Source organism: Cimex lectularius, unplaced genomic scaffold (assembly GCF_000648675.2).
Source record: "Cimex lectularius strain Harlan isolate CLEC.00 unplaced genomic scaffold, Clec_2.1 scaffold43, whole genome shotgun sequence".
NCBI lineage: Eukaryota > Metazoa > Arthropoda > Insecta > Hemiptera > Cimicidae > Cimex > Cimex lectularius.
Genome location: NW_019392661.1, coordinates 1,195,706 through 1,208,513, shown reverse-complemented (window position 1 = coordinate 1,208,513; position 12,808 = coordinate 1,195,706). Strand labels below are relative to the sequence as shown.

Here is a 12,808-nt window from a genome sequence, read left to right as displayed (position 1 = left end):
TTCACAACCTTACAATTGGAGCAGGACGAATTGTAAAAAAAAAACTTTTAACGAGTTCCTAACCAATTACGTTAACCTTCTTTTTAAAAAGGCGCGTAAAATCACAACAGGAAATAAATAACAATTTATACAAGAGAAAAATATTTAATCTCATCCTTACAGCTCTGACCCGTGAAACAAAGTAATAAAACATTCCAAAAGTTAACATAAAATGCACTCGTTAAGGGATCCACGAAAGAGAGAGCTGAAAAAAATGACCTTATGGCTAAACTTTAAGATTGTAAGACAGAATGTGATGCAGGTTACATATGTTGGACAAAAATAGAACAAATAAAGATAGAGGAACTACAAAAAAAAGTGCAAATAATAGCATGCCTTAGCCTAGTGCTTTGAAAACAACGCCCACAGCCGCAATGGAACCTATCCTCAGACTTTCATATTTACCCATACTATCATTCACCCAATTAATTTTTTTTCATTTTCTCGATAAAAGAAAATTCTGCCCTTAATTTGTCTCATTGTTTTTACCAATAAATTTTTTTGTATGCTATGTTTTAAATTGGGAATATCAATTAGAGGTAAACACACTTAATCCTTAATCCAAAACAAGGATAAAGGATTTTTCAATCTTTACTTTTTACGGATTTTAAAATGTTTATTCAGAATTATAAAGGAATAAACTGTTTACTTTTTATTTCAGTTTTCTTCATTTCAATTTTTAAACTTAAAAATGCCTCTTAGTGCTGAGGATGTTGTGTATAGTGTGGCACCTATTGATGATGGACGTTCCATCAGGTATGCGGCTATTGCCATCGGAGTTCCCTACGAAACACTGCGAGACGCCGTTAGACGTTTTCGAGAAACTGAGTCCTACCATAGAAGGACCGGTTCTGGACGCCTTTGGGTAACAGAACCACAGGATCGTTTTTTGACTGAGAATTTTGGGAAACCGGCACCTTACTGTTGTTCAAACGTTTCATCAGCTCGAGGAAGTTCGAGATGTCCAAATTTCTGAACCCACTGCTCGAAGAAGTTAAATCAGTATGGACTGATGGCTTTTCGCCCCGTAAGAGGACCTAAATTTACCAGAACACAGTGTTTCAAGGCTCGCATTTGCTCATGAACACAGCCATTGGTCTTTGGACGATTGGTCTGCTGTACTTTTTCCAGATGAGTGTAGATTTGCTTTACGATATCCAGATGGGCGTGAAAGAGCGTGGATAAGGGGAAATGAAAGATACGAAGCCTATAGTTTTTCCCTGAGGTAACCTTTTCAACGTAGTTCAATGATGGTGTGGGCTTTTCAAAGGAGAGTCGCACAGAGTTGGTTGTTGTCTTTGACGGTCACTCGTTATGTGGATGAAATTTTGGAACACCATTCGTTGCCTCCACGATCTTGAAAGGACTCTTTGTGAAGAATGGGCTAACCTTCAACAAAGCGACATTTCCACACTGATAGAAAGTAGGCCGAGGCGTCTTCGAGATGTAATTAAGGGAAGAAGAGGAAATACGCGATATTTAAATGTTAATTAGAAATCTAATTAAAACAAATTTCATCTATTCGTGTTTTTTTCAGTTTTCTTCTTTAGAGTTTACATTTTTGTTTACTTTTTTAGAGAAAGTATCAATTATTAAACGTGAAAAAACGCGAACCTTTGATTAATATATAAAAACCTAATTATATTACAAGAAAAATCCTTCAATATTAATGCTAAATTGATTAACTCGAGCAGAAATTCCAAAAATGCAACGGTAAATGGAAAAAAGGTATCTGAAATACTTAATAATTTTGGTTATGTAATTTTAGATGGTAGAATGGATGGAGATAATGATGGTGAATTTACTTATATTGGGTGCGCAGCTAGTTCGGTGATAGATTTAGCTTGTATTAATTTAGATATACTACCCCACTTGAGTGACTTCAAAGTAGATAGTCAAATTCATTCTGATCATATGCCGATCATTGCTTCTTTTAAATTGCTGGATTTACCACCCCGAGACATGTTTGCTCTTCCCCTTCGCCCAAGAACGAATTGGCATAAAGAAAATTTTTACACTTATAAAACAAATTAGAGAAAATTGTATTTGCTACAACAGTGATAATGTAAATAGTCAAGTCAATTTGATAACAAAAGCGGCCATTAGTGCATCAAATTATAATAAGAATTGTAGTCCTACTTATCATACAAAAAGCCAGTGGTTTGATAAAGAATGTAGTATAGCCAGAGAAAAATTTAATTTTATGTACTAGACTCCCTCAGACGGTTTCAAACCATGAGGAACGTCTTTCTTGTTTTGTAATATATTTTGCCGAATTGTAAACTTTGTATATACATTAAAAAATTAAGTCAAATAGTAGTAGTATATTACAAGTGGGTGGAATTTTTTGTCTGTCAGTGTACGTTACGAGGATGTGGGCGATTGAGGTATTGACAATTAATTGGTCAATCAAAAGAAAGCATCAAACATTTGCCGGCTCTAACAAAAATTTACGACAAAGTTAAAATAACTGACATGGCTAAAACTTGAAAAACCATTCAACATAGTTATTTTAAAGGGAGCGAAACGGAAAGATAAAACAAAGCTAAGCTGGAGCTCGTCTGTGGTTTCCAGAATGGAAATGGTATGATGAAATGGCAATGAGCATGAGATGCTTAACTATGAATATTAAGGAGGCTCCAGAAAGGTATTCCCGAATGCCACCGAATATTTGCCAAGATGCGCGTTTTGGTATTCACCAAATAGCGTTCCTATGTGTACACGCATGGGGGTTTGTATAACCTCTTAGTTGTTGTAAGTTGTCAAGTGGCATGCGAGCCCTCAACTTACTATCAATCGTTATGGACAACAGTGGAACTGTCATTGTTGCAGCTGCGGTTACTGTTTTGCGCAGTGGGTCGAACTAAATAAAAAATATATAGTTTTTAATTTTTTTTTTAATTAAAAAAAATATGATTCGTAAGAGAAGCTTTCCAAATTATTGGTTCTGTTTCGTAAACATCGAGGAACTCCCAAACTGTTGCGTTAAGCCAATCCATTCCTAATAAAAAAAAAAGAAAGAAAAAAAGACTGTTGTTATTGTGTAAATTAATACAACTGTACTAGTTAGAAATTAATGAAATTTGTTTTAATAATCTATTTTATTTATTGCTATCTGTACAAAAATATATTGAGCAAATAGTTATATATAAATCTGTTAGATCTGTCAAACCAGGAGGCAGTGGTCAACCAACAGGTGCTGGAACTCTCTCTCTTTTTTTTAAGTTGGGTCGGTTAAGATAAAAGGTCACGAGGTCATCGTCGTTTTACGTGACGTGCAGGATTGCAAGGGTTGAAACTACTTTCTATTAAATGCTCCTACATTGGACAAATAGGTATAAAATCAAACAGACCTTCGTGCTGTCAACCGTCAACCAAAAAACCAATTTACTTTTCATGTATAGATATAGATCTAATTTTTTAACTTTTTAATAATATAATAAGCAATTCTAACATTTCTCGAAGTCTTTGGGCAATGTAACGAGAAACATATTTGTTATTCTAAAATGTGAGCTCAACTTTCTATATTAGTTAAGATTGGCTTGAAGTAAACCTGCGTTTTCTGAAGTTTTTAAGAGAAGGTATACCTATAATCACTCCATAACTGTAATTTCCTTAATGTGAAAATGCAAAAGCCATAAAAACTTTCTCAGAAATCGGGATTTCCTAGAGAAATACGAGGGAATTTTTTAAATTAAAAACGAACCATAAAAAGCCCACTGTAAAATCAAGGAGGTTACGACCGAGGGTTAATACATAATATGCTGCATCATTTTCCAAAAAATAATCCATTCGCTCTGAATACTGTTAAAAAAAATCACACATCAAAAACAAACGTTAAACAAGCGTTCTCTACTTCACATTTTAGTGCTTTCGATTTTCTTAGTCTGTGGGCGATGCTAAGCTCCAATCGAGTTTGGGCACTTAAGGCCTCGAAAGATCATTTCTTAGCAACTGTATAGAATTTAACAAACAAGACTGTTTACAAATTTCACGAATTTTCATATGAAATGGTATTATAAATAAATTTTCTCCTAATTTCGCTTAAGGGTCTGACTGAAATGTCATTGCTAAAATGAAAAATAATCCATTTTAAAATAATACTTATTTGTCAAGATTTCCCCGAGATTTTTATGACATATCCTCTTTTCAAAATCCTTGTCCAAATCAATCTAAATTCTGAAGTGCGAGATCATTTTTCCATTTGGAATCGTAAGGATTTATTTTGTCCACTTTCTGGAAAATTTTCGTAGAATTCTTCTCAGGGGTGTAATGCCTTTCCCAGGTACTATAGCCTTTTTTTTAGATTTTGCAGGACAGCTACCTCTGTCTCTGTTAAGAGTTTTATTCCTTTCTGTTGACTAGAATTTCCTCTGTAACACTTTAAGTTGTTTCTAAGATTTTTAAGAAATCGTGAGATGGGTCTGGTGTGATGTAGGTTTCAGAAAAACATTTTCTTTATCGTGCCAACGTTTCGATCTTTATTGAGATCACCTTCAGGGCCTGGGATTTGAACATTGTTTAAATTTAACAAATACTTGTCGGATGTGGAAAAAAGTGAATTTATACAGTGCAAAAAATATTTTTTTATATTCTGTGTAATTGTGCCATTCTTGCGTGTCGTGTTGAGAGAGCCAGTGAGATTTTGCTGTTTTATGTTTATATACGTTGGATTTTGAAGGGGTGGGGAAGGGAGTCGGTTTAGAAAGACATTTTTGTACAAGGAGTCGGCTTCTTTGAGGTGAAACGAGCCAACGAAGGGAAAAAAGTTTGGTAATGGCTCGGCACGTAACTTTTTAGGAATAGTTTACATCAACAGATATAAACACAGCATCAATTACAGAACAGATACATGTAAACTCAGTCGCAGTTATGCCAATATCATTAATCAAATTCAATATAGATAACATATGTTAATCATCACATCATACAAAGCACATTTTATAACATATATTCATCACATTCCACACATCAAACAATTTTACATAGTATATTTTTTCAACAATTTAGCTTTCCTTTACCTATTTATCCCCGTCTATATAATCCTGAAAGGATAATCTGGTCGAACCGGACCAGCCGAAAACTGTGGTGCTCGGCAAAATCATCCAATATCAAACGAATTCAATCTTTTCAGTCTAAAGTTCTCCGCCTCTCTTCTATGTCACCAATCAAACGATCCGTAAAGATTTTAGGATTTTAATCCTTTTCGTGAATGATCTTATCCGAACACGCTTGTTCAATTTCCACTCTAAAATGGATATTTTCACCATAACCCACTAGCCCTAACCTTTTCCTCAATCTCTTAATAATATTAGAGAAAATAAAGGTAATTTATGTTAAAAGATAACATAAATGATCGGAACCTTTTGAACTAATGAAAATGTTGAACTCATGCCTCGCATACCAAAACCAATCATCAACTCTAATAAAAATGTGCTTATGCTTACAAGAAGGCGTTTCTACGCTATATTATGTTTGTGGAAACTAAATCATAAACCCTAAAATATATATATATATATATATATATATAAAATAAAAATGGAATCAACCTCTCTATGCGGGAATTTAGTAGGAATTTAGAAATTAGAAGGAAGTTGCGAAAAAACGATTTGAAGTTTGAAAATAATTTGTAAGTATCAATTGGTGTGAAACTTCTAGAAGCGGGCTCTGATCAATTGGTTGACAAGAGGTATGTTAAGATGTTAGGGTCGTTTTAAGGTACCTTAAGGTGGTAAGGATGTTTTTAACTTTTTGTTTCTCCGAGACACATCACTGAAGCTATGGCCAGCAGTACACCCGGAAGACAGAAGATAAAAGAAAACGTACAACGCTGGCGCTTAATGTGAGATTTTAAGGGGCAAGGGGGTCTCCAAGTCATCGTTTTTTGGAGGCGTAACGAAGTCTCAGGATGTCTGAAGATACGTTTGGGTAGTACGATATGGATGGATTAAAAGCTTGGTGTGGACATTTTGGAAGCGGGATCGGATCAGCTCATTGACAAAAGGAATGTTAAAGTCGTTGTGGATAGTGAGGTTACAGTCGTTGTAAAGAAGTATTTTTATTAAAGAGTAAAGGAATTTTGATTGGTAGGTTTGGATGCGCTGGATATTAGATGGGTTGATGGAACCTCACAGTTCTTCTCCGTATCTAAAAATTTGTCGCGGTAATGTTTTATATAATTAGTTTAGGTTTGATGTTGAAAATAGGTTTCGGCCGTAAAGTCTTTTAAGTTCTTCTGTTTTAGTTGTCTGTTAAGTCTTATGTGGCGATTTCCCAGTCTACTGTCTAGGTAAGTATCACAGGCCGTATCATCTCACTCGTAAGACCCGCTCATCCCCAATCGACCTTATCCTTCCGCAACATACAACCCATACCTTCGAAAGATCCTTTCTGATCCGAGCCCCTAAACTCTGCAACTCCCTTCCCCTTTCTATTCGTCACGCTGCCTCCTTTTCCTCCTTTAAATCCCACCTTATAATCACCTCCGCTCCCTCCAAGCAGAGACCTCACGTTAATATTTGTTATTTTTGTTTAATATTCTCGTAATTTTTTCTTCTGTCCTGCCTTATTGGTATACATTGTGCCAAGATTTCTATCTGTTTTTTACTTTTAACTTCATAGAAGGAACTTCCTTTATTTATTTCATGTAAATTATTCTTAGGGGACACCAGTCTCAGAATAAAGTTATTTTTCTTCTTCTTTCTCTTCTTCTTCTTCTAAGTATCTGACGATGTGGAAGTCTCTAGTTCCTTGTTCATGGTAACATTGATTTTTTCAGTGTAAATGTACACTGGGCACATGTCTCTTCATTCCGTCTTCTCCACTTTATGCATCCTCCTTTGATAAGCTCAAAGTGTTCTTCGATGTTTGAGGTTGTTTCCTTGAAATAAGAAGAAAAGAATAACAAGAATCTGGGAGATTCAGACGAGGGTCTTTAGCTTTTTCATTTATAACCATCAGTAATGGCTTGAAGGAAATTTTACACTGACCACATCAACCTCTTTTTCGAATTGATTAATTTTCTCGAGTTAGCGGCTGACAAACAGCAGAGGACATTGCCTGCTAGAGTTTTTACTTTTTGTTCTGATTTTTCACATATATTTTTCAGCCTGCAGCTATTTGAGCGTCTCAGTCTGTCACTGACTCTGCTTTTGTATGAAAACTAAGTCTATATCCTAAAATGCTTCTCTCAATTTTACTTCAGGTTGGCGCCTAGAGATAAAACATATATATATATATATATATATATATATATATATACTGGTCACATTCATTCTTCCAGAATACTCGGTATTCCTTGATGTGGGGCTAAACAAACCCTTCTTTTACACTAATAAATTACATTCATTTTAATGAATTAACGTTAACACAACACTTAATACATACATAGAAATCTGGTCAAATTCACTCTCCTACACTACTCGATATTCCTCGGTGTGGGGTTGAACTCAATCCATTCTTGCTAATGACATACTTTTACCCTCCAGACGTCACACACTCACCCTAGAGTACTAGAAATTCCTCTGGCGGGAAGAAACTAATTTAATTTTACCGAAAAGGAGTTTTTTTCTATTGTAGCAATGAGACGTTGCTTGGGAGGCTGGAACACAATCAGGCATCAGGGATTTATTCCTAAAAAGAGAGAAAATTCTAATGTCTTTCGTTTCGAGTTTATAATTATACGTTTTGAATTAATTTCAAGTTAACTGATTAGCATTTTATTCTACGAACTCTCTCATGGACAAAAATTCCCCCTCGGGGAGGAAAATTAAGATTGGTTTGGGCGGAGGCGTAAATTAAGGAAACTTTCATCTGTCCACGAGTATGGTACGTTAGTCGGAAAGAGACCACAGAGGTCTTGAAGAAATATTGGTATTCAGAACTTGTTAAACTTATTTATATTTACTTTGTTGTTACAAGTCGGTTTTATTCGCATGTAACCTTCAATTTTGGTCCATGTTAATTTTCTGTCATTTCAGATCCTCCTGGTCCGCATGTTCTCGCTGTTTTAGTATTTCAGAAGCAACATTTTGCCAATCGAGTATGCTATTATTTCCGATAGAAAAAATAACACATCCTTCACAAAACCTCGTGATTTAACTCGATTAACACAGTCTTCGTGAATATTCTATTATCAAAACACATCGTTGTCGTTCAGAAATCATTGTACACCAGGTCGGGCCAAAAATTTGGTCCGAATTAAGTTTTAAATTTTAAATTGCGTAAGGGTTATATTATTGAGGTTTAGGGGCTATGTTCTGGTTGGGTTGGTCTGTCCGACGATTTAGGACTTCTCGACATCTTCAGTGACATTTGGTTCCCTTTGGGGTCCCAATGTCTTTAGGAAGATAATAAGGTTCTTTAGCTTTTGCGCCTGGCACATGGCTTTATCAGACTTTTTTCTCAAGCGACACACATCTGCAAGTAAATGTTACTCTCTTAAGGTTCAGTGTGGAAGCCAATCCGGTACCTAAGGATCAGATAGACTTCTCCCCGCTTGCCCCTTCCGAGAGAGTAGGAGCCCTTCTAGCGTCAGGACTTCCGCATCCGTACTGGCCTCGGTTGTTTTTGGACCGGTTGGTTGGAGTTTTTAATCATTCCGTAGAAGAACTTTGCCGTCGGTAGGGCACCGATAACAGCACCACCGAACAACAGACTCAACTCCAAGTACCCGCCAGGAGCCTAACCACTAAACAACTAGCGCGTTACTGGGCTTGGAACTTAAAAATTGCGCATCCTCCCTGTCTCTGCAGACAGGAACTGGTAACCGTACTGATCAGGCACCGGCTGTCCGCCTACTGACACATAGCCACACAAATACAGCTTGTGCTTTCACCTTCATCAAGGTTGAGAGTTCATCAAGCACTCTGTTCACCACGCTCTCAAGGCTGCACCATTATTTTGTGCCTGGAAACTCTTCTTACATCTAAGGGTTGGTAGTGGTCTTTAGGAAATATGCCGTAGGACCGGGATTGAGAAAAGGAATACTCGAGAATGCGAGGCTCAACTTTTCAGATTGCATTTGGCGTCGTGATTCCAAAATATTGGATTACGATTCCTCTGGGTAGAATATTTTGTGATAAAAAAGGCTAAAATAGAGAGACCAGAAATGATCGGAAACCACCTACAACTAGGTAGATCGATAGCTTAAGTGTAATTATGCCGAGGACATAAAACTACTCTTGTATTCTCGCATAGTGCAATTTTTACATTTGGTTAATTTATAATTCATCGGAATTAACACATGTTGAAATTTCTAAATTTTTAAAACATTTTGGTGAAGTAGTTTTCTATTTTACAGTTAGTTTTTGTTAAGTCTTTTCATTGATACATCATAGCAATGGCTGAGTCAACCTTACTAACAAGCAGGTCTAAGACTACGAGCAGCGTTAGCCCTAAACCGCTGGGCGTGGTTCAGGGAAGCCCGGATCAACGAAGCCCGGTTTTCGGAAGCCCGGCTCAACGAAGCCCAGTTGAAGGAAGCCCGGCTCAACGAAGCCCAGCTCAAGGAAGCCCGGCTCAAGGAAGCCCGGCTCCAGGAAGCCCGGCTCAAGGAAGCCCGGCTCCAGGAAGCCCTGATCAGGGAATTACCGAAGTGCCGAGCAATTGCAGGACCGATTACATGCCGGTCCATGGCAAAACGTGCGCCCAAATCGAAGAAGAGATAGCAAGGGCAAAAACTCTGGAAATATGTAAAATATTGAAAAAAAAACCTGAGGCAAAGCCGCCCCCGCCAAAAACATGGAAAAGCGAACCGTGCATCAACCCTTTTCCGACTGGCTACTTGGAGACGATGAACGAAATTTTGGGCAACCGGTGCTTGACGCAAAATGTTATTGAGACTATTCCCCTTGAGGACGACGAAGACGACTTTCCAGTAACCGTCTCGGAAAAGTCCCAAACACGTCATTTCTGTATGTGCTGTTAATAAATCTTTCTTCTTGAGGCGAATTTTTCCTTCTTTGCTATTGTGTTTTTAACCGATATTTTTAATTCGAGCAGGAAAATATTTAAAATATACGAGTAGCCAAGTATTCGGTAGATATAAACAAAATGTGGATTAAAATCTTAAAAGAACTTTTTAATTACATTTTGAAATATAAAGTATTAGTGAACACGAGCCAAGGAATTTTCTCGTTAACGTAAGAAAAATTTTCCTATTTCCAAAAATTAGGGATGGCTAGGGACTTAGTACCTCAGGACCAGTTCAACTCCAAAATTTCAAATACGCCCTATATATCTTGACACATCATTTTAAAGGATTTTTTACGCTGAAAACAAGGGTGCAATCGGATTTTAAATTGGTCAAAAAATGACAAAGTTATGGCAAAAAGTATAAAAAAGTCATTTGGTGTGCTATTTGTTAATAGCATTTCATGTTCGAATTGCTTGCGTTGCGTATAGCCAAGGTTTGCTCTTTTTAACCTCTCTTCACCGGTGCTCAGAGCGATAGAGTCAGGGGAGATGGATTGACAAGCATTTTCTATCATTTGCCGCAGTTCTTCAACTGAGGTTGCTGGGTTAAGATTGTCGGAGACACTGTTTATTTTTTTAAAATGGTCCCCTAGAAAATAGTCAAGTGGAGTGAAATCGGGTGACTGAGGAGGCCAACTTATTAGGTCATGAGGCCCTATCCACCTATTCCGGAAGTGACGATTCAAATAACGTCCCTCCTGCAAAGAATTATGTGGGGGCACCCATCAAGCTGGAGAATCATTCTTTGTCGTTGTTGCAGAGGAACATCTAATAGTGGTGGTAAAACCTCCCTCAAAAAATGGAGGAACTGAGCACCATTTAAATTATTTTCCTAGAAATAATGCTCAATTTATTTCCGAGTAGTCCACGCGAAACGTTGATACTGTGAACCACCTGATGATGACAAGAGTACTAAATTCTCGGATTTTTCTCTGCCCACGTTCGAAAATTCCAATTATGCCATTAGGGGTGAACTTAGATTCATCAGTCCATAGGATGTATGGAAGAAAGTTTTTTCAAAGTCCCAAATCAACATTAGTGCAAGGAACGTTAGACGCCTGTCATAATCAGAGTCCCGAAGTCCCTGGACAAGATTAGAGCGATACGGCTTAAAATTTAAGTCCGGGGTTCATCATTAATTTTATTTTTTGAAAAACTTAAAACCCTTCCAACATTTCTGAGAGAGGAATTCGGATTTTCGCGAACATACATACAGTTAAATATTCAGCTCCTCGTCGCAATTACCCTGCCGGTTTCTTGGTGAACGAGCTGAGCAACTGATCCGTATATCCTCATATTGCAAGCAACACGAATATACGTTTTATGCTTTGCTTTGGGAAGATCTCGAAATATCTTAGGAGGAGTACAACTCGACTGCACGTCGCGCAATACCACCATTTTCGATAAAGCAGTTGATCGGAAAAAATGTGCTCTTCGGTTCGTTTTGAATGGAGAAGTGAATGCAACGAACAGTTACTACTGTAAAATTATTTACTTCCAGGAATTAAGATTTGATCTCATAATGCGAGTTTTGCCAAACAATGACACAATGTAAACAATGAAGGCAATTAATGTTTACTTTAGTGAAGAAGCAAATTATTGGAATTAACAAAACAAATGAAATGCGTTTTCAAACTTTTTGCTTTAACTTTGTCAATTTTTACCAACTTAAAATCCGATTGTACCATTATTTTCCAGGTAAAAAAATTCTTTCGTATTTGAAATTTTGAAGTTGAACTGGGCCTATAATTTTTCTCTAAAAAAAGGTAAAAATTCGAAACTAGACTAAAAAATATTAAACACGTATTTTTTTATAGCTTCATTGGTTGAGAGAATTTCAGCCCGGCCATCTAAAAATAAAAAGGAAACCCAAAACATGTCCACAGAACAGGCTACTGTAAAGGAGGGAGTAAAATCAGTGATCGTACGGGACCAGTAGAAGTACCTGACTTGGTGCGACCTCCACTTCCCTAATCACACCAACAGGGAAGCCCCGGCAAATTCGTCCTTTGGGCCACGATAAGGGGCAAGTAGTGACTCCCTTTAGGAAACACGTCACCCACCTGAAGCGCAACCCGCCTTTTGCCACTTACGTCTCTCAATAAGTGCTACTGGCCCTCTCTGTAGCATTGCACAGTACAACTCTGGAATTTAGGTGTAATTAGCATTAAAACCGTATGAAGAGCAACAGTTAATTACAGAGGAGTTAACTATAAGCACAGAAGGGTTAAACACCTAATCTCCAATTACTAAAATACCTGTAGCTATAAAATACAATGATATACACTGATAGGCAAAAAAGTCCGCCCATTTGTAATATAACTTGATTTGTATATATTTTTATATATTAATCAAAGTTCCACGTTTTTTAAAGTTTAATAATTGAGTCTTTGTCTAAAAAAGTATTACTAAAGAAAATGCAAAAAAAGAAAAGACGGACAGATACAATTTGTTTTAATTAAATTTTTAATTAACATTTCAATACAGCGTATTTCTTTCTCCTGCCTTAATTACATCTCGAAGACGCGTGGCATACTTTCTATCAGTCTGGAAATGTCTCTTTGCTGGAGGTTAGTCCATTCTTCACGAAGAGTCCTTTCAAGATCGGGGAGGGTATCAGAGAAGTGATGGACGTGCTCTTATTCGGCTTTTGAGGTTATCTATTAAATTTTCGATGAGGTTCAAATCTGGAGAACGGGCTGGCCAGGCTTAGACCTTGACTATATCCTGTTGAAGGTACGTTTTTACTATGAGAGCGACATGTAGACGGGCATAATCGATTGGCTTTGATTAC

General features: G+C 37.1%; 2 protein-coding genes across 8 annotated transcripts in view; one reads left to right on the top strand and one right to left on the bottom strand.

The window, feature by feature from the left end:
• Nucleotides 1-12,808, top strand: part of LOC106662577 (DNA ligase 3) — a 120,528-nt gene that overhangs the window by 22,642 nt on the left and 85,078 nt on the right. The gene's annotated exons all lie outside the window — the stretch shown is intronic.
• Nucleotides 1-12,808, bottom strand: part of LOC106662579 — a 39,247-nt gene that overhangs the window by 16,766 nt on the left and 9,673 nt on the right. The gene's annotated exons all lie outside the window — the stretch shown is intronic.